Genomic DNA, 21,667 nt, shown 5'->3' with positions numbered 1-21,667 from the left:
CTTGCCAGCATAGCCTTTAATAATTAACATTTATTATTAATGTCTAATTATTTTAATCTTTTTATTGATTGCATGTTTCTCTTTAATCAAATGCTTACATATAGTTTATAGTTATTGTTCTTCTTTACTTGTGTGATTTTGAATTATTTGAAAGTTCAAGTCTCTTAGCCATTGCCTTAGAGGCACAGTCAAGTGACTTTATTCTTTAGCACACCAGGAGAAGGAAGAGTCAGGCACCTATCAGCAGCACTGTGAAATAAGCCTAGGCATCAGAAACTTTGGAACTGTCTAAAGACTGTGAGGAAGTCTTGTCCTGTTTACACAACATACAGGTACTAAGACCCTGCTGAAAGAAGGATTACACTTATATATTGCATCTGGAGGAGAGCTAAGGACTGATAAAGCCTAATTGCTGATGAAGCCCAGCTGAGAGAAGAGGGGAGCTTGGATTATGAAGCCAGAAAGTGAAAACAGGAGGGCTATGTCTAGACTGGCATGATTTTCCAGAAATGCTTTTAACGGAAAAGTTTTCCGTTAAAAGCATTTTCAGAACAGAGCGTCTAGATTGGCACAGACGCTTTTCCACAAAAGCACTTTTTGTGGAAAAGCGTCCGTGGCCAATCTAGACGCGCTTTTCCGCAAAAAGGCCCCGATTGCCATTTTCGCGATTGGGGCTTTTTTGCGGAAAACAAATCTCAGCTGTCTACACTGGCCCTTTTGCGCAAAAATTTTGTGCAAAAGGGACTTTTGCCCGAACAGGAGCAGAATAGTATTTCTGCAAGAAGCACTGATTTCTTACAGTAGGAAGTCAGTGCTTTTGCGGAAATTCAAGCAGCCAGTGTAGACAGCTGGCAAGTTTTTCCGGAAAAGCAGCTGATTTTCTGGAAAAACTGGCCAGTCTAGACACAGCCGAGGAGGTTGCAGAAAAGGGTATTTCAGTTACACTCTAGTGCAGGGGTGGGGAACCTAAGCCTGGGGAACAGATGTCGTCCCTGGCTTGCCTGGATCTGGCCTCTAAGACTCCGGGATCACCCCCAGCATTGGGGAGCCCACACCGGTGAGGCACTTTTTGTTTGTTTCTCACTTGTGTGCAGCCCCTGACTGATTTTTCTGGTCAGTGGCCCTGACTCAAAAAAGGTTCCCCACCCCTGTTCTAGTACAAAACAAGTTGGTCAGGGACAAGGTCTTATTAAGCTGTAGCTCTCCTCCAGGTACAGCATGTTATGTTAATTGGTCCCTTCTACCCTCTGTTAACCTGCTCTAGGATTGTAAGAGATGAACACCCTCTCACTCCAGGGTTTACGTATCTGCTAGGAATCTAGGATTGTTTACCTGAATGTGGATAATAGTTACAGTGTAGGTTTCACTTTAACAGGCTCTGATCTGCCTAGTTTGAAGTGTGGGCTCAGACTTAAACTCAGGTTACAGGGCCTTCTCACAATTTTCTGTGAGCTGTGCCCTTCTACACAGATGACTTGTGATATGGTATCAGTTTATATATTCCTAGGTGGTGTTTAAACACCAAGGCTACGTCTACACTGGCATGATCTTGTGCAAGAACTCTTTTGCGGAAGAGTTCTTGTGCAAAAACTCTTCTAGAAGAGAGCATCTACACTGGCATGTGTGTTTGCGCAAGAGCTGTGCTTTTGTGCAAGAGCATCCATGCCAGTGTAGATGCTCTCTTGCGCAAGAAAGCTCTGATGGCCATTTTAACCATAGGGCTTTCTTGCGCAAGAAATTCATGTTGCCTGTCTACACTGGCCTCTTACACAAGAACCGTTGTGCAAGAGGGGCTTATTCCTGAGTGGGAGCATCAGAGTTCCTGTGCAAGAAGCACTGATTTCAGACATTAGAACATCAGTGTACTTACGCAAGAACTCGCGTCGAATGTAGACAGGCAGCAAGTTTTTGCGCAAAAGTGGCCGCTTTTGTGCAAGGTCGCACCAATGTAAACACAGCACAAATGTCATGTGGCCTGCTTCAATTCTGCACAGCTGTTGAATAAAACTCTAACAGAGTTGTTATCTGGGAGATCCTTATTCTAGCGTGCTGCTAGATGGCCACGGGCTTGTACTAAGGTTCTGCTGTCTTCTGGGGTAGAGTCAGTAAGGTCCATGGTTTGGGGAGATGTACCCAAAATCATCACTTCTAAGAGCAGATCTGGTAAAGGGAAGCAGGGGATTAAGCAGATGGCAATTTAGTGCAGAGAATTAAAAATCTGAAGACTGCATACCATGTGGCAAAAGATGCCAACAGCAAGTCTGAAAACTTGGCTCTCTCTGAGGTGTATGACAGGGTGCTTAGCATTACTCTGAGCACTGAGTCCAGTCTCATGCTGGGCAGGATTTTGAAAAAAAAAAGGGATTATTTTTAAAATAGGCTCAGTGGGACTGGTGTAGCTGGAAAAAACCTTGACCACAAAGGGACTAGCAGATCTGAGTCAGATTATGTGGACAAAGGGAATGGAGGACATTCTTAACTAAAAATCTATATACCTGTTTAGGGAAGTGGCTGAGGAATGGACTGATGAAGTGTTATCTAAACCACAGCCATATCTAGGTAAAACGCTGCTGCCAACTTTGTTATTGTTAGGGGGAAATTATGGCTAAAGTGGGAGGATTTTGCTGTTTATAACTGATACAGTTATTGTTATGCAAAACATTACAGGTTATGTGAGGTGGCTGTTGTTTTCATTTCTCTGGCCCTCTTTCTCCTCTCTCTCCCCTCCCAGATATGTATGATTCAAAATGGTTTCTACATAGGAGAAAAAATTAAATGTTACTATCATTTTACTGTAGCTTGGATTTCACTGCTCTGTGCCGAGCTGGAAGTACAAGATATGCAATGCCTGAAAATGCATGTGACACAAGCATGCATTCATTTGTTCATTTATATGCTACAATCTTCTTTTTCTTCTACTGTCGCTAATATTGAAGCATAGGCTGAAAGAGCTTACCTTTTAAGTTTTACTTTATGGCTACGTCTACACTGGCCCCTTTTCCGAAAGGGGCATGCTAATTTTAAACTTCGTGATAGGGAAATCCGCGGGGGATTTAAATATCCGCTGCGGGATTTAAATAAAGATGTCCGCCGCTTTTTTCCGGCTTGTAGAAAAGCTGGAAAAGAGCGTCTAGACTGGTGTCTAGACTGGCCCGATCCTCCGGAATAAAGCCCTATTCTGGAGGATCTCTTATTCCTACTTCAAAGTAGGAATAAGAGATCCTCCAGAATAGGGCTTTATTCCGGAGGATCGGGCCAGTCTAGATGCTCTTTTCCGGCTTTTCTACAAGCCGGAAAAAGCGGCGGACATCTTTATTTAAATCCCGCGGGGGATATTTAAATCCCCCGCAGATTTCCCTATTACGAAGTTTAAAATTAGCATGCCCCTTTCGGAAAAGGGGCCAGTGTAGACGTAGCCTATGACCATTAGCTGTACCAAGTGTCGAGCTCTTTAAAACTTGTATTGGTATTGTTGGCACTTGGGACCATGGTACTGCTGGTCCATTTCTGGAAGGCAGATATGTTCTGAGCAAGCTTCTGCGTCTGACTTCAGCATCCTGGATATGTTGGCCTGAATTTTTGTCCACTCGTGGCTTAGTATGCTTGAGAACTTTTCTTACTGGAGGAACTCAAGATAGTCAGTGAGATTCTGGCTGGAATAATTTAGTTAGGGTTGGTCCTGCTTTGATCAGGGGGTTTAACTAGATGACCTCTTGAGGTCTCTTCCAACCCTAATCTTCTATGATTTTATGATTCCTGGGCATGGCAAACTTCTCATGCCACCCTCTGAGTTTATTAGCCCTCTCCTGACTTGCTGACCAGTCACTGGACAACAAAATATATCTTTGGTATGGATAGATGATATTTTCCTTGAAAGGTTGTTCCCTCTTTCAGTCTGGAATCTCCAGCAAATTAACATGATCTTCCAATCCACTTCTTCCTGAAATACAGTCAGTGTAAAAAAGTCCTTGGTTTGTGAGCCCCACCAGAACCCGCAGACCATTTTGATGGGGGTTTACAAATACAATTATGGATAATTTACCATTCTCTTGATGGTCTAGTGGCCTGAGATGCAACTGCTTCTAAATAGGCAAATGTGAAGAGATGGAAGAAATAGATACTAAAGAGATAAAAATTGCAACTTGTAGCTTTATTGTGACTAAGATCATCAAAAAGGGAGACATTTTCTTTCTTTCCCTGGTGCAGAAATAATATGCTTTCATCGCCTCTGCAAGGCCTTTTGTCTCAACTGGACTGAAATATTCACCTGTGCTTCTTGGGGAGAGAACCCTGAACAAGCAGAAGAAAAGAAAAAGGGTTAGGAATGATTCACTGCCGAACATGCAGAAAGGTTTTGGATGCACATCAGACCTGCAGTTAGAATTCCAGAGGCAAATAATGGAGAAGAACAGGGAAAGGAAGTGATGGAGAGGGACATGAAAGGAAGATTGCTAGTAGTGTAGTTTGAACATGACAGCAGGGTGATGAAGGAGCAGGACTGATCACAGTAGGTGCAACTGTTTCAGCAGTTGCTTAGGCTGCTGACAAGCAGGCAGCAGATCCCAGTACCCTTATCTGCCCCCCAGCCCTGTCCATACACATACCATTCTGGTGCTGCTATAACCTATAGGTTCTCTTCCATGCTACCATGTCTTGTAGCCAATGGACAAGTTTGGGATGAAGTGAGGAATTTGCCAACTCATGCAGTCCTGTAACTGAAGTGTGCATGGACAGATGTACCCTGTTTACCTTATTCACAACCAGTCATGAGGGATGAACAAGTACAATGGTAATGTGCAATTCCATTAGCAGTGACATTGACAGCATAGTATTATGTTTGCACTTTTCACTTTTATAAACATTTGCATTCTTTGTTTAGTAGCAGATGTGCTGCCTGTGTTTGTTTTTAATAAAACATTTGTTTGCACAATCCATTGGAAGGTGAATGCATAGGAAGCAAAAACAAAAAAAGGGGAGGGAATAGGAAATATAAACTGATGATTTGAACAATTGATATGTATATACCACAGACAAATTTTCACATTTCCCTATGCAAAGCTAGAAGGTGGGCACACAAGGTTTCCCTTACTTCTGTTGCTTTCTTGGATCTAGCACCAATTACTATGAGTGTATTTTCTACTGGACCCGTAAACAAACACTGACTTCAACTCAGTCCTGGTTGCATGCATTGTACAATGCATCCTACTATCACAAATGGCACTGGCACTTTGGCATCCAAATAGTTTTATAGACAGTGTCAGCTTGCTTTGAGTTGGTCAAATACACATTCTATCACCATCCTGCAACTTCAATGTTTTAGCAAATCTTCTCTGGGGGTATGTCTACACTGCATGCTTATTCCGAAATAGCACATCTACACTGCAGGGAAGTGTCAACATTAGTTTAAGGCAGGCTTCCCTAATGTAGATGTGCTATCTTGATTTACATCCTCAAGAAGCACAGAGGAAGAATAACTTAGAATGGCCTGTTGAGGGGCTATTTAAAAATAGCAGCAGTGGAGCGTCTACACAGGCCTTATTTCAGAATAGGCGTTATTCCTCGTAAAATGAGGTTCACAGATTTCGGAATAAGCCATCCATTATTTCAAAATTATGTTGAAATAACGGAATGGCTTTGTAGATGCTCACATTGTTATTTCAAAATAACGCTAGTTATCTCAAAATAATGGTGCAGTGTAGACACACCCTAAGACACTCTGAAATCAAAATACGGCTTAATGAGTCAGGGTAGTAGAGGATAGAATGGGTCTCCTAAAATAATAATGGGCACAGGCACCCTCTACTAGATATCAATATTTTGGGAGGGAATAAAGTCTTTTCTTGTCCAGCTAGATAAATAACAGATCTCTCAAGTCCCCTAGCATGATGCACCTTCCAGTGTAACACACACTGAATTAATGTATATCTGGTAGGATCGCAGATGTTGCTGGACCAGAAAGACCCAGTGGAGGACCGAAGGCAGGAGCCCTGTGGGGGCATGGAACCCAGCCAAGCTGGATGCAGGGAGGCCATTGGCTGGGAGTCCTGCCACAGGAGTCTGGCTGAGCCCATAGCAGGGCATCTGGAATGCCAGCAGGCTCCGGTGGGGCAGCAGTCTGCTGCGATGTGGCCAGGAGCCCCAGCAGGGGACTGTGGGGCTGATGGAGTCAGGAGCCCCAACAGTGGGGTCGGGGATCAGTGGGGGCCAGTAGGGCTGGCTGGGTCGGGGATCCCAGCAGCTGAGCAACAGTCTGCCATAGAGGTGGGGGGCAGGAGTCCCAAAAGCGGGATTGTGGGCTGGTGAGGCTGGTGCTGTCATGACATGGATGGTAGGACTGGGAGCACTGGCAGTGGCGCCGTGGTTTGCTACGATGACGCTGAGCACCCAGCAGAGGGACCATGGGCTGCCACAACGGGCCAGGAGCAGATCCAGGCTGGTGGGCTGGTGGGAGAGGGGCAGAAATGACCTCCTCAGGTCTGGTTAAAATCCCTCCTTCAGGACTGGAATCAGGGAAGTCCAATCTGTAATATCCTTTCTGACTAACATTCAAGTACACTACAAGGGGGGACACACCGACAGACCCTGATCATCTATGAGTGGAATCAAACCTGGCACCACTGGAGCTTAGTGCATCAGCCTCTACTGCCTGAGCTAAAAGTCAGCTAATTGGTGGTTAAAGCTGTAGAGCAGATTCATTATTCTCCGTAAGTGGTCTCAATGCCACTAGATGGGATTGTACACCACACCCAGAAGGCGTGTGTGTTACAGATGGTCCAAGCACAGTTTGGAAATCCCATTTTTTCCGAGCCAGCTATTATTTTAGGAACATTAGCAATGTTCAACACCTAGGGTAAATTACACTGTCTTATAAGCCTCAATCACCACAGCACCAAGAGTTGACTTACTAATTTAAAAATGATTAGCCATCTGCCTCGTTCCACGAGGTGTACCAGTAGATCGGAATAGGACCCTAGTCCGAACTACCTAGTTCGAGCCCCGTGTAGCCGCGCTGCACGGGGTTCGAACCAGCGGGGTTTTAAAAATGGCGGCCCCCCGCTTATGCAAATGAAGCCCGGGAAATTCAAATCCCGGGCTTCATTTGCAAGTGCGGTATGCCTACATTACCCTCCTAGTTCGAACTAGCGGGGTAGTGTAGACATACCCTGAGAGACTACGCAGCCCATCATGTAGGCAATGGTCACTGTAAGTGGAGTCTGGGAGGGGATGTGGCCAGGTGATACCTTTTTCCCTGGGAAGTGAGACAGAGGGAGATGAGGCTGTCTGCAGGCTGGGACCGATTGTTGAGGGTGTGGGGTTTTTTTTTGGAGAGGGCTTGGAGCAGATTGGGGGACCAGGATCAGGGTTCCTTCTCTCCAGGATGGATTGTACTGGCTGCTCCTGGTTCCTGTGCTAACAGGTCTGTGCTACACAGTATCACTGTGACCTAATAAACCTTCTGTTCTATCTGTTGGCTGAGTCTCACATCTGGCTGTGGATGGGAGCAGGTGCACATGAAGATAAAGGAGCTCAAGCAGGCCTATGCCAAGGCGCACAGCCCCAGGAGGCTGCAACAGAGGATCTTTGTGGTCTTGCTCACAGGGTGTCTGGAGAGGCCTGCTTTACTCCCAAAAGTGGGGTAGGACATCCACCCACCACAAGCCCCCACTAGAAGGAGGCTGGGGACATGGAGACAGGCAGACAGACAAACCCACCCACCAGTGCCGCACACAGCACACAGGCATACCCGCACTCTCAGGGCAGCATCCACAGTACAGAGAGGCAGAGGAGCATCTGCTGCTCACACAACACCCCCCCAACACCCTGCCCCCCTCTGTTCCAGCAGGCAGACATACAAGTCCTCTCCCTGTGGAATGCTGCTACTGCTGGGCCCAGCATATGTGCATGACACAGAAGGGATGCCCAGCTGCCCCGTGGCGCCCCTCCCAGGGTGGTTGGCACCTTCCCATGCCTACTTGTCCCTGAGACGTGGGGGACAAGTTTAGGCAACAGATGGCCTTGCTTGAAGCACATCACCTTTGTCTGACCCGAGACCTTTTGGACTCTGCTCAGAGAGGAGGGCTGGCATCAGGCACAGCGTCTCCAGGGATGATTTCTCTTTGTTTTCCAGAGCTGGACCAGCAGCGAGTGGGGCACGAACCCAATATCCCATGACATCCTCCAGATCTTGCATGACCCACAGGTGCAGAAAGCCCAGGAGGACCTCCAGCAGGAGCACATTGTCTGCTCTGCAGCACACCCTGGACCTGCAGGACTGGAGATTGCAAGAGGACCTGCAGCTGTGCTGCAACACCTGGAAGGAACTGCTGCAACAGGGCCGGACCATGTGTGCAGCTTTCACCACCTTTCTCAACTGCCTGGTGGCAGTTCCTGCTGTCGCTTCTGTCACATTACTGGATTTTGAGGGGTGCAGCCATATTACTGCTGCACCCATGGGGGGGGGGGTGTTTGCCCTAAAAGTTGGTACAAAGGGGGGCATGTGAGGTGTCAAACAAAAGCTTACTTTCTACTGATTCTGTATATGCTCTTCATATACTTGTATAATGTCTGTGTGTGAAGATATGAATATGTACTCTGTGTTGATACTGAAAGATTCTCTGAGGCAGAGCAATAGGCCAGGAATGTTTGCCCATGGACCTGCTAATGAGCAAAGCTCTATGGAACAATAGCCTTCCATAGGCCAAGGACACACCTCAAGAATGGTGACTGATACCTAAGGGCTACCAGCAGGAGACACAGGGATAGGCCGCGGGCCAGGTGACCTGCTGCAGCCAAGAAGAGACCAGGAAGGAGGTATAAATATACCATGTGGCTGACTCCATCTTGGTACTCAGCTCAGCCCTTCATCCCAGAGGCAGCAGTGCAGGGATCGAAGAGCCAGAAAGAACTGTGGACCCATCCTGACGTAGGGTGTACATCAAAGACTTTTAAGCCAGCAGCTATAACATCTCTGCTAGAGCATGCATCGAGAACTGGGAGATTCGATGCATATAATATATGATACTTTAACAACCTTACTCTCATGCTTTTCTTTCTTGTAGTAATAAACCTTTAGATTGTAGATCCTAAAGGATTGGCTCAGTGTGATCTTGTGGGTAAGGTCCAGAGGGTAAATTGACCTGAGATCTGTGGCTGGTTTCTTGGAACCGGACAGAACTTATTTGGGGAAGGTGAAATTGGGCTCTAAAACCCCTCACCTGTGTATGAGGCCCGAGGCCATCTGGGGCACAGATATTGCTGTAGTGTTGGGAGGGGTTTTGCTCGTGAGGCTTCAGGCAAGTAGCTGAAGCACTCTGTGGGACTGGTTTGTGGCCTATTTGGGAAGGTCTCCAGTCTGGGCACTGTAAGAAGCCCCGAATTTGAGCAATTTGCCCTGAGCAGACTCCCTCAGCTGTGCTCAGACCCGGCCTGGTCTGTCACAGCTTCTGCTCCTGATCCCGCTCCTGCTCTCACTAGCCCACCTATGGCTACTAAGGGCCCTGCGCAAGAGACGGTGGGACCAGCTCCATCCTGGAGCCTCTCCTGACCCTGCCTCCTCCCCCTTCCAGCTCTCTTCTCCCTCCTCCCAGGATCTTTCCCCAGTCCCTCCCCAGTTACATTTATCCCAAATAAAAAAACAGTTTATTGTTCAAAAACAAAAGGTCTAGTTTATTGTCTCTGTAGGGAAAGCGGGGGAAACAGAGGGGGAAGGGAGGGCAGCGGTGGAAGATGCGTGTGGGAGGAAAGGCACAATGGGCCACTGCAGAGGCCCCTTGTGGGGAGGTCCAGGGGAGAGTCTCTCAGGGCCTCCCAGATGCGCACAGCCCCAATAGGCCTGCCGGATGGCAGTCGTGTGTGGCTATTCAAAGGCCCTGCTGATCTGCTCTGTCTCTGCCCCCCAGGAAGGCAGGAACATCTCCCCCTTATGTTTACAAAGGTTGTGGAGGACACAGCATACAGCCACCACTTGGGGGATGTTCTGCTTGCCAAGGTCCAGCCGGGAGAGGAGGCAACGGAACCTCCCCTTCAGATGACCAAAGGTGCTCTCCACAATCACATGGGCCCTTCTCAGCCTGGCATTAAAACGTTCCTTAGTGATGCCAAGGTGTTGGGTGTATGGTTTCATCAGCCATGGAAGCAGAGGGTAGGCCACATCCCTACTATGTACATGGGCATGTACCCTTATGGAGTGATCAGCGTAAAAAATGCTTGTGTGCAGTTTCTGGAAGAGGTTGGAGTTGTGGAAGACGCAGGTGCTGTGTGTCTTCACTGATCACCCGACATAGATGGCCATAGATGGCTGCGGTGGTCGACAAGGGCCTGTAGGATCATTGAAAAGTACCCCTTCTGGTTGATGTATTTGGATGCCTGGTGACTGGGCCCAGATGGGGATGTGGGTGCTGTCAATAGCCCCCCTCACAGTTGGAGAAGCCCATGGTGGCAAAGCCGGTGACGATGGAGTCCACATCGCCCAGGTTGATGACTATGCGCAGCAAGACAGTGTTGACAGCTCTCACCACATGTAGAAGAAGACATAGAAAATCACAGGGTTGCCAAGACCCTCAGAAGGTCCCCAAGCCCAATCCTTCCCCCACACATACCAGGAGCAACCCCAACTTATCCCATCCCTCGTCAGCTTTGTGAAGGCTGAACTGAAAAACCTCCCAGGGAGGGGCCTTCCACCACCACCATCCCTTCCCTAGAGAGCCCCATTCCAGCAGTTCACACCCTCCTGGGACAATAGCACGAGAGCGCCATACCTGCATGAGCACGGCCCTTACGGTTGATCTCCCCACTCCGAACTGGTTCCCCACAGACTGGAAGCTGTCTGGTGTGGCAAACTTCTAGATAGCGATGATGACCCGCTTCTGGAGGGGGATGGCAGGTCTCAGATGGATGTTCCATTGCTTGAGGGTAGGGGTGAGCCACTCACACAGCTCTAGAAACGTATCCTTCTGTATGCAGAAATTCTGGAGTCGCTGCTGGTTGTCCCACCACTCCATGACAATCAGGTCCCACTGGTTGGAACAAGTGTCCAGTCGCCAGAAGCCAGGGTGCACTGTATGAGGGAAGGGCAGGTAGGGTCGAGGTACATGAGCTGCACCTGGAGGGAGGTGAGGATGTGCCCTGCAATAAGGTGGGGGTCCTCCTCTTGCAGGGCTACAAGGTCAACCTGCTGTAACTACAGCAGGAGGTGCAGCGTGAGATGTAAGAGCCATCGACTACTTGGAGGCAGGGCCGGCCCCATGGCAGGAGTGCTGAGGTGTCCACAGGGGTAACCACAGCAGGCAGAGAAAAGGCTTTGCTTCCTGAAGAACAACTTCTCCCACATTTGACAACTGACTGTGAAAAAAACAAATTTTGGGCACAAAGAACCATGGGATATGTCCCAAAAAATTATACAAGTGAAGAAACTGAATTCACAATAGCATGGGTAGGGTTTTGCTGTGGGTACAGTCACACTTGGGCTAGGATAACTTGCATGCTCATAGCTGGATGCCAGTCACTAGGCTGACACAGCAGTGTGGACATATGAGTGCTCATTAGCACTAATGTGTTTGCTCCTCAGTCTTCTTTCAGTAACCTGTAGCAGCCTTCACAACAGAGCTCATAGTTTACAGAAGTGTTAGTTAACAGAGGAAGTCACAAGATAGGCTGGACATTTGCACTAGTATTTTAAAGATGGGCCTGAGCTGCAAAGTTTGGATCCAGATTTGTATTTCTCAAGTTTAGAGGTATTTGGATTTGGGAGTTCACCCCAGTCTATCATAATACTAGCTTCAAAGTAGGAAGTCTGGATATGCGCTTTCTTGAATTTCACAAGCTCTCTAGAGGCTTTTAAGTCTAACTTAGCCTCTGAATTTAAACAAAAAAGGAAAACTACCATTTATTTTTTTAAAAGGTCTGAGAACGTCGTATGCTTATAAAAATGTGCAACTTAGAAAACTAGAATTAGAAAATTAGTAAACATAGTAAATATTCAGAGTAAGAAATTCTGCTTTGTTCTATATGCTACTATAGAATCCAATTCTGTTCTCACTGAAAGGAGGAAATGGTACTCAGCACTTGAATTTATGAGAATGTTAGGATACAGTCACAGTTATAAAGTTATTTCTCTTATATATTAGACTGCTCTGTCTGCTTTCTAAAACATAAAACACAGTTCGAGGAGAAGGCTTGCAAGTATTTTAAGGAATGATTCCCTATTTTAAGGAATTGGATAGTGTTCCTTAAAATAGCTGAAAGCCCTCTGATGGCACTCATTGTATAAAAAAACAACCAGAACAGGCATAAATATGTAGCTAGGGGCTTGCACCTTTGATTACATTTGGTAAACAGAATTATATGGAATCCCATTGTGCCCTTGTGAGGTCTAACTATTATTTTGTTATGTAAAAAAACAAATGCACAAAACACGGGAGGTTGGATTCAGAATGTCCAAGAATACATTTCTAATTTTAAAGGTAAATTCTACTGTATATAATTAATCAGAAAAGGTCTAATCCTTATGGAATTCACTTTAAAACTTTCAATGGAACCTCAGTTTCTCATTAATTCAAGTGCTGAGAATCATTTCCTTTAACACAAACCATGAACTACTGGATTCTGTAACAGTACACAGAAAGGTGACAACTCCTTAAACTGATTATTATGTTTATTAATTTCTAATTTCATTTTCCAATTTTCACACTTTTATAAGCATATGAGGTTCTCAGATTTTTTTATTATAAAATGGTAGTTTTTCTTTGATGTTCACAGGCTACCTTAAGATTTGCAAGCCTTTAATGAGAATATGCTGGAAGGAGGGAAGAAGAAGTAACTATAGAAGAAAACTGATCCAGGGACGCCACAACTCTGCAGTTCCCATTGGCTGGGAACTGTGGTTAAGAGGATCTGTGGCAGTGGTGCCTACAAGTGGGGGCAGCACACAGAGCTGCCTGGTCAAGCCTCTGCCTTGGAGCCAGAGATACAGGTTACCATTTCCTGGCAGATGCCAGAGGTCAACATCCCCTAGAGCTCACACCCTCCACCACACCCTAAACCCCTTGTTCCCAGCCCCACATCAGAGCTCTTACCCCTAGTTGGAGTCCTCAACTCTCTTGCACTCCAACCCTCTACCCCAGACCAAAGCCCTTCCATGCACCCTGAATCCCTCACCCCCATTCTTAAGGCTAGTGCCCCCTCCAGAATCCCAAACCACTCATCCGTGGCCCCACCCCAGAACCTGCATCACCAGGGTAAGTCAACACCTGCACCCCAAGTTCCTTTCCCAACCCAGCGCCCCTCGTGCACCCTGAATCCATTTCTGGTGCCATCCCAGAGCTCATGCCCGCAGCCAGAGCCCTCACCCTCTCCTGCACCACAACCTCCTACTCCAGCCCAGTGAAAATGAACCAGTAAGTGAGGGTGGGGAGAGTGAGTGTTAGAGGGAGGGAGAATGGAGTGAGCAGGGGCAGGGCCTCAGAGAAGAAGCAGGAGAGTGATGGGTCATCCGGGCAGAGGGTGGGGGCAGGGGTGTTCAGTTTTGTGTGATTACAACAAGTTGGCAACCCTAGTGTGCACTGCTTTAAAGCCCTTTTTCTCTCTAATGCTTTGTTTCCTACTACAAGAGTAAACAGTGCTTTTGTTTTATGAAAGCTATTTCATCACTATACACATCATTGGTCACAGATGGCTGATGTGAAAAAATGATGGCACCTAAGGTCAGTGGGACCTGCTGGATAGGAACACCTGATACATACAGTACTATAGCCCAGATCCTGGTTTAGGTTTGGGAGAACTGTCAAATTTCACCATCGGAGAAGTAAAGGCCTAAAACTTGCGGGAGTGCATTCAGAGAGATCAGAAAGACCTGTAACTATAACATCCCCAACACTTCATAATAATCAAAGTTAATTGACCTTCGGGATGTGATATAAGGTCAGTTTTTTTCCTCCCAGCTGGGACAGAATGGCAAGGTTCAGGGAGGCAGTTTTAAAGATCTCAAGAATGTTCTTTGCTGTTGGGTTATTGCAGGTTGCCATGGTTATGCTGAATACTAGGTGGTTGCCTGTCATGGGATTGGTCTAGTTTTTGGTTGCGTATTTAAGAATCAACAGTGAATACTTAGACCAAGGCATAGGAACTAATTTTAACTGGTGGGTGTATCAGTCTAAATACATAAATATCAATGAAATAATATCAGTTTTGTATGACAATGAGTTCTGAGTGTTTAAAGAATATTATTTATTGAGTGTCTTTTTAATAGAAAAAGCTAATTTGCATCATAGATTGGAGAAACAGTCTGGCTTCTAACTTGTTAAAAATATCTCTCATGCCTAATTGTGAGTAAGATGATTCCTAGCCAGTAGTTTTGCATTTCATTTAACATATTTTAACTTTTCAGCCGTAACTTTTACACTGTGGTGAATGTGAGAGTAGAATGGTAAATTTAGTATAAATGGACTTGCATGATCCTGGTTGTCATGCCTAAAAACTGATCTTAGGGAAGCTAGTGGTGGGTGCCCAAACCCTGAATTCCAGGCTCCAAAGCCTCGTGCCTTATCTAGTAAGCCACTGTGACCCACTCTACCTTTTGATCTTCAGCTGATGCCTTAGACTACCTACCTTCAGCTGAAGCTTGGAAGTGGTCCCATGGAAGTCTTATATTGAGGGTTCCAGGGCTGTATTTTATTTGGAATTTATTGGGTGGAGTTAATTTTACACATCATTGCCTAATATTTATTGGATTCCTCATTGCAAATAAATATATAAATATATCTTGAGTATCAACTCTATCCTGAAAAAGTGAAGAAAAGCCAAGTAAAAGTGTGTACGCATAAAAATGCACCGCAATGCAGTGGGGCTGGAGAAAGAAATCATTGCACAGTTATCTCCAGCAGCATATCGGGAGAAATGCATCCCACTGCTGCCTTTGTATGTGGGTTTTTACCCATGTGGATTTATTTTGACAAGGTCTCTATTTTGAACAGTATTTATGATAAGAAAGATTTCCTACAAGAATAGCACTGTTTTTCATTTTCATTATATATACTCCCAAAACCTCTCACATTTCTGCAGGAGAAAGACATTACTTTACTCTCTCCAACATTATGCTGTGGAGTGTTACTATAGATGAAACATCTGTATTACTCAGGCAGTGTAGACTAATATATGGATACTTTGCTCCTTTGTTTATGCCCTCCCCCTCTTCCATAAAGCAGCTATACATGAACAGCTACCCTTTCAAAGCTATGTATACACTGACCCCTCTTGCGGGAAAATATGCAAATGAGGCAAAATATGGAATATCGCTGTGCCTCATTTGCATAATTAATTAGGCTCCATTTTTGCACGAGGCTTTTGCGCAAGAGCCATTCTTCCTGAAAAAAAGAGGACGAATGGCTCTTCCGCATGAGGGGGTTTTTGCACAAAAACTGAGCCTCATTAATTATGCAAATGAGCTGTGGCACTATTCCACGCTTCACCTCATTTGCATATTTTTTCTGCAAGAGGGGGCAGTGTTGACATAGCCCATGTGTATAGCCTCAGGACATGGCCTCAAAATAGGAGGAAGCAAAAATGTACACATTTGTATACAGTGGGGACACAGCATGTGAGAGGTTGGGTCGTATAGCATGACACTACATCCATTGCCCCCCTTCCCATTATGTACATTAAAAAGAAATAATAACACAGGACTCCTCAAAATAAGATCATATACATGGGGCCTTTCCAAGACACGTTAATTTTTAGGTATGATAAACTTGATCATACTAAATAACAGATTCTTTTCTAGGTTTTTTTTTTCTCCTGTAGTCTTCCTTCTTTAAAACTTAGAACTACCAACATTAATATCCATTAACTTTAACTTCTTTAGGGTAGAGGTTGTTTTCTAAGTCTCATGCAATCCTTCTATATCTAAAATTACTATTCTTTATTTGCTAATGTTTGTTTTCTTACTTTTGATCATCAGTTGGCTCTTTTACCACTAATTCCTGTTTTTTCTCGCAGCAGGCAGCCTGACCCTTTGGTCACCTAATTACCCCTCATCATTGTTTCCCTTTCACCTTCCCCTGTATCCATTGGATTTTTAGTTTTTCATCTCCTGATAAAATTGTTCTTTTTTCCAACAGTCCAAAGAATCTGATTAATTCCACTCCATTCAGTACACATTACTCATATTTAATCCAGATCTTTTACACCACCACTAATTAGGAATTTGCTCTGTGCTTGTCCCTTAATCCTCTTAATAATGACTGAAAAGACAGAACAGTCCCCAAACATATTAGTTGACATTTTCATTCTGCATATCCCCACTATGCAATGTAATCTTTCTTTCAGTTTTTAAAATCAGGATATGCATGTAAGTATTTTACTTACCGGCTTTTTTAAAATAGCTCTCAGCGGGTCACCATCCAAAGAAGATTTTCAAAGACAGACATCCATAAGTATTAAGCGATAACACCCTGAAAACTGTCTTATTGCAAGCTTTTGTGTATCTTTGCACAGACAACTAAGCAGGGTAGGGACTCTCGTGTGTAAATTGAGACCTTGATACCAGTTAGCATATGGGATTTCACATAAACATACACAGAGTAAAAAGAAAAAAAAGGTTGATTTCAACCACTTTAAGTGACATTATGATGACTTCTGATTTGTGTTGAGTTTCTATGTTCATCAGCTGTTTAGGCACATAACACTGACTGGGCCAACTTCTCAGCCGATGTAAACTGATACACTTCCACTGAAGCTAATGGACTTACACCAGTTTGCACCAGCTCAGATCTACATGCTGGCAATATGCAAAAGAAAGTGTTTCCTCATTCCTTTTTAATTTTTTTACATTAAAGTGTGTTTGTATAGGGTGGTGGCCTGCAAGCCCTAGAGACTTGAAGTATTATCTTCTGAAAAAAGGTAAACCATGGGCCTATATTGTCCCATTAATGTGCTTCAAAACTGACTAGAAGGAAACAAATCTGAGGATGAGAGAGTAGTTCATTCTTCAGATGCATTTCATCCTTGGCCCCTTTTTTGAGACAAGCAGCAAGGTGCCAATTAGTACCAATTGTGGGAGTGGATTCAGGGTATTACTGAATCCATCTATTCACCAAACAGCCTATTCACCAAACAGGATGATGATTATATTGTTTACTTTCAAACCGGGCTCCCAAGAGCAACAAGCTATTTCGGAAATAAAGCATCTTGTGATATATAGCCATGTTTATGCTAGTGGTTAGGTCAGCTTAATTATGGCATTCAAAGGTGTGAATTTTTCTAACTTTCAAGAGACATAAATACAGGCCTAGAGTACAGCCAAGTTTTTAAAAGAAAACAGATGAACATTATGAGGAACCATTCAAACTCAATAAATTATTTATGTCCTGTTTTATACATTGTTTTGAATAGGCTTTTTCATGACGTTCTAATGTATAGCACCTTTAACAGCTCAGTCTTGCCATATATCCTGTCAAGGCGGGCACTGTCTGATTACTTTGATTTCACTGGGAGCTGAAGGTACTCTACCTCTCACAACCCAAAGCTGAAAGGGCATCATGAAAGCAGTGGTGTGTTTGTACACTGCCTCGCACACTGAGATCCTGCTCCATGGCTAGGGCTCTTAGGCACTGTGGTCATACGAATACATCATTAATATCAGTAGCAGCTCAGCCTTGAAAATGACCTGTAGGAATATCTTGCAGCAAACTGAGCAGAGCTTTTTATTTTTGTATGAAGAAAAGACACTCTTCTAGCATCAGGGAACTTTAGGTATCTCTCTAAGCAGTTGGGCTCCTAGGTACAGTTTGAAGAACTTGCTGCCCGTTATCAGCAAGTGTATGATGTGTCAAGTATTGCAGTTACACCATTATGTAAGGCACTATACAGTACATAGTACAACAGGCCCACATGAGTTTGTGAAGGGTGCAAAAGCACCCCCTCCCATTGTCCCCCAAGTAAACATGCTCCAACTGGCATGGGGAAGGCAGGAGCAGCGCGCTGCCTGAGCCTCCCTCCACCATATTCTGACCAGCTGGGGGAAGGCTGGGGCTATTTTCCCTGGTTACTTGGGGACCTAGGGTGGTGCATTCACACCCTTGTGGTCCACATTTATTAAAAAAAGCACCCCCTGCAGAAATTCATGCGTACGAGCCTGTACAAAGAGACATTTCATTTGCGTGTGAACGAATCTGCATTGGTATGTGGGAAAGTTCATGTTTTTGTAACAAATTCATTATTTAAATTTGTTACCAAGGGCTAGTATACATTATAGCTTTAAGGTGCCACTGTCAGTATTCTTTTCCTTTTTGAAATGGATGAAATGTAGGAGAAAAACAGCATGATATGGCAAATTTCACCCCATAATACATTCACATAGACTGCTTTTCTGACAGTTTCTGGGGAACAAGGTCAAATGTAATTCTAATTCTCCTACCACAATGTCATCAAACTCAGTGAATTAACCCTTAGGCTGTCTTCCAGGAGAATAACAATATGTCATTTTTTACGGTACGTTAGCTCTGTAAATATAATACTTTATTTCAAACTAGGTAACTTATCCTTCATAAAAATTAAAGATATACCGACTTGCATGTATTAACACTATTTTTGGTCAGTTAAGCACAGACAAATATTCTACACTCAGCTTTTGTTATATTTTAGCCGTTTTCAACTCCAAAGCAGTCAAACCAAATTATTTAAAACTAGAAAAAAATAAATTATGAAATCAATCACTTAAGACAAGTTTAAAAAAAGAGGCCATGTAGAAACAACTTTTCACACGTGACAGTAACACTATCTCTATATTTGGTAGACATTATAGGTATACAGTATTTTGATTACATAGGAAAATTCTGATTAACATTTATACCTGCTCAAACTGTCTCTGAATAACCTCTTCAGACACAAATTGGCTGTGTCTAGACTGGCCAGTTTTTCCGGAAAATCAGCCGCTTTTCAGGAAAAACTTGCCAGCTGTCTACACTGGCCGCTTGAATTTCCGCAAAAGCACTGACTTCCTACTGTAAGAAATCAGTGCTTCTTGCAGAAATACTGTTCTGCTCCCATTCAGGCAAAAGTCCCTTTTGCGCAAAGCTTTTGCGCAAAAGGGCCAGTGTAGACAGCTCAGATTTATTTTCCGCAAAAAAGCCCCTATCGCGAAAATGGCCATCGGGGCTTTTTTGGGGAAAAGCGTGTCTAGATTGGCATGGACGCTTTTCCGCAAAAAGTGCTTTTGTGGAAAAGCGTCAGTGCCAATCTAGACGCTCTGTTCCGAAAATGCTTTTAACGGAAAAATTTTCTGTTAAAAGCATTTCTGGAAAATCATGCCAATCTAGACGCAGCCATTGAGTTTATGCAGAAATGATAAAAATGCTTGATTCATTACTTTTTTGTTTTAAAAAAGCATAAACCAATAATCTGATTTATATTAAGAGAAGTACTTGTATACAGAGGAATATGACTTTTCAGAAAGAATGGCCCATAATCTGCATCGAGGATAAAGGCACCCACACGCATACCCACAGGGCCATAACAGCATCTTTTCAGACTAGATTACCTATTGGCTTAGGTAAAGCATATACTCCTAACAGCCTTAAAATAGGTTAGAATAACTCACTGTTATGGGTAAGTTCAGCACTGAAAAGAGTATCTGTAAACCTCATATGTACAGAATGGATATGACAAATAAGCTGTGCTGTGCATCTAATTGTCTTTGTTGCAGTGGGAGGGAGGGCTTTCTTTGTCATGTGTAATGAATGCACTGTCTGCATGGCTGGAGAGTATGACAGGATCTTTTCAATTACCATTTGAATATCTTAATTATGAATGCATTCCCTGATGTCTTAATTCAAGGGCAGATTCTTCTGTGGCTGACACAGCCATTCACCCAGGGGATAGTTGAAATGAACTGCAAACCGAAGTCAGCTAGATTTTCCTGCCTGTCCACTCAGTTCTTGCCCATCAACCATCATTAGCAAGGGACCCATGGGGTCAAAGATTCACCTGTTCTCTGAAGAAAACATAGCTGAAGTGCCTCATCCTCAGAACTTTTTTGTCAGCAATAAGGAATGTGTCTTCTCACTGCCCTTTAGTGACTGGAGTTAGGGAACAGTCTCTAATTTGCATGTACTGTATATAAAACAAATAATTTATCAGAAAAAGATTGGTAGTTAAGCCAGGCCCAGAACATATCCTTTTGAGGCCATATGCAATAGCTCCAGCCTCAAGGAAATATAATTTCTATTATAATGTAATTTCAAATGTTCAAATTTCAGCTGCAGTCTTAAGGCGATAGACACATTCAGCTATTGATCATAGAAGGAAGGGAACTCATTTACAAGCTCTGTCGATCTTTTCTTCTCAGGAATCCATGGCTGACTAACCTCATGCCAGGATAGGCTGGCAGAATTCATAACCTTGCGCTGCTCGTGTGGCATGAAAGTCTGCAGGTAAAATCAACTGGACTGGAAGTAAGGCTGCATGCACACTGATTTCTTCTTGTATAACTGATCTGAAGAAAACAATTAAGTCTCTATGGGTCTTATACTTTTATATGAAATTAACATATATATTTAACATAAACACAAAAACACCTTAAATGATCTACATTTTCAGAGGACTTGAAGATTTTTAAATCAAGAGATGAGATGCAATTTATACTAATTTAGCAGAAGGGATAAAAAGTTTGGATTTTTTTAGACATATTTTAAATGTTAGTTCACCTAATTTGCATTGTCTTAATTAAGTTACTCAGGTGACCCTTTGTCCTATTTTCAGCTATAGGAGGTCCATTTAATATTTTCAAAGATATAAATATTATTTTTTGGCTGTCTGTTGCATTGCCCTATTTTCCACAAGTTAGGTAATCATAGTGCCACTCAGGTATAATCTGGTGCTTTATTGTCATCTACGAATCAAAGGGACATCGTAATATCTAACTTTCAGTTGTAAAACTCAACAACAGTAAGCCATATGGCTGGCAAACATTTTTCATAATATAATTTGATGTTATATTAAAATAAAACTGGAAATTAAAGTCTTCTGACAAAGCAATACAAGAGGCAAGGAGAATGAACATAAATATTACAGCCTACACAAGATAAGTAGTACTTTACTTCAGAACTGATGCTATTGATTTAAATGGGACCTGAATAAAGTACTAGTCAACATGAGAAATCAGAATCTGTTCCTTAATTATTCATTAATACTATGGAATTTCTAAAATAATTACTAAAAATCAGTGGCATAAATAAAAGTAAAGAAAAAGATTGTTGACACAGGATCAGTTGGCCTACAGACCACTGACCCAGATTTTGATCTTAACTATACTGATGCAAATCCAGAATAACCCCATTTACTTTAGAATTGATCTAGCTGTTTGTTTCTTCTTAAGACAATGAAAAAGAGTTATAAATTTGAAATCAGTGAATTTATTCCAAATTTATTCTGGTAAGACTGAAATCAAAATCTGAACTCTTCAGATTAATTCTGCTGGTTCTAGCAGTTAGGAAAGTGTCTTAAATTATAAATGTGACATTCAATTTGGCGGTCATCAGCTTCCATTTCAAAAATTGGTAACTCAAACTTATTTTGAAATATATTTCTGTATAATTCTTTCCCCTTCTATCTGAAGTATTAGTTGCAGTGCTTTTCATAAGCTTTTTATTTTCCACATTACATAGATACAGTATAT

The 21,667-nt window shown here is 43.5% G+C and overlaps 1 long non-coding RNA gene across 1 annotated transcript in view; it reads left to right on the top strand.

Moving 5' to 3' along the window:
* Positions 1-13,815: 13,815 nt before the first annotated feature.
* The window catches only part of LOC142827040 (uncharacterized), a 47,321-nt gene continuing 39,469 nt past the window's right edge, over positions 13,816-21,667 (top strand). Inside the window, exons 1-2 of the long non-coding RNA XR_012901406.1 lie at positions 13,816-14,135; positions 20,339-20,444. This is a non-coding gene — a long non-coding RNA (uncharacterized LOC142827040). The remainder of the gene's footprint in view (positions 14,136-20,338; positions 20,445-21,667) is intronic.

This window comes from Pelodiscus sinensis, chromosome 2 (genome assembly GCF_049634645.1).
Source record: "Pelodiscus sinensis isolate JC-2024 chromosome 2, ASM4963464v1, whole genome shotgun sequence".
NCBI classification, from domain to species: domain Eukaryota; kingdom Metazoa; phylum Chordata; order Testudines; family Trionychidae; genus Pelodiscus; species Pelodiscus sinensis.
Note: the sequence above shows the minus strand (reverse complement) of the source record. Positions and strands in the feature narration are given on the sequence as shown.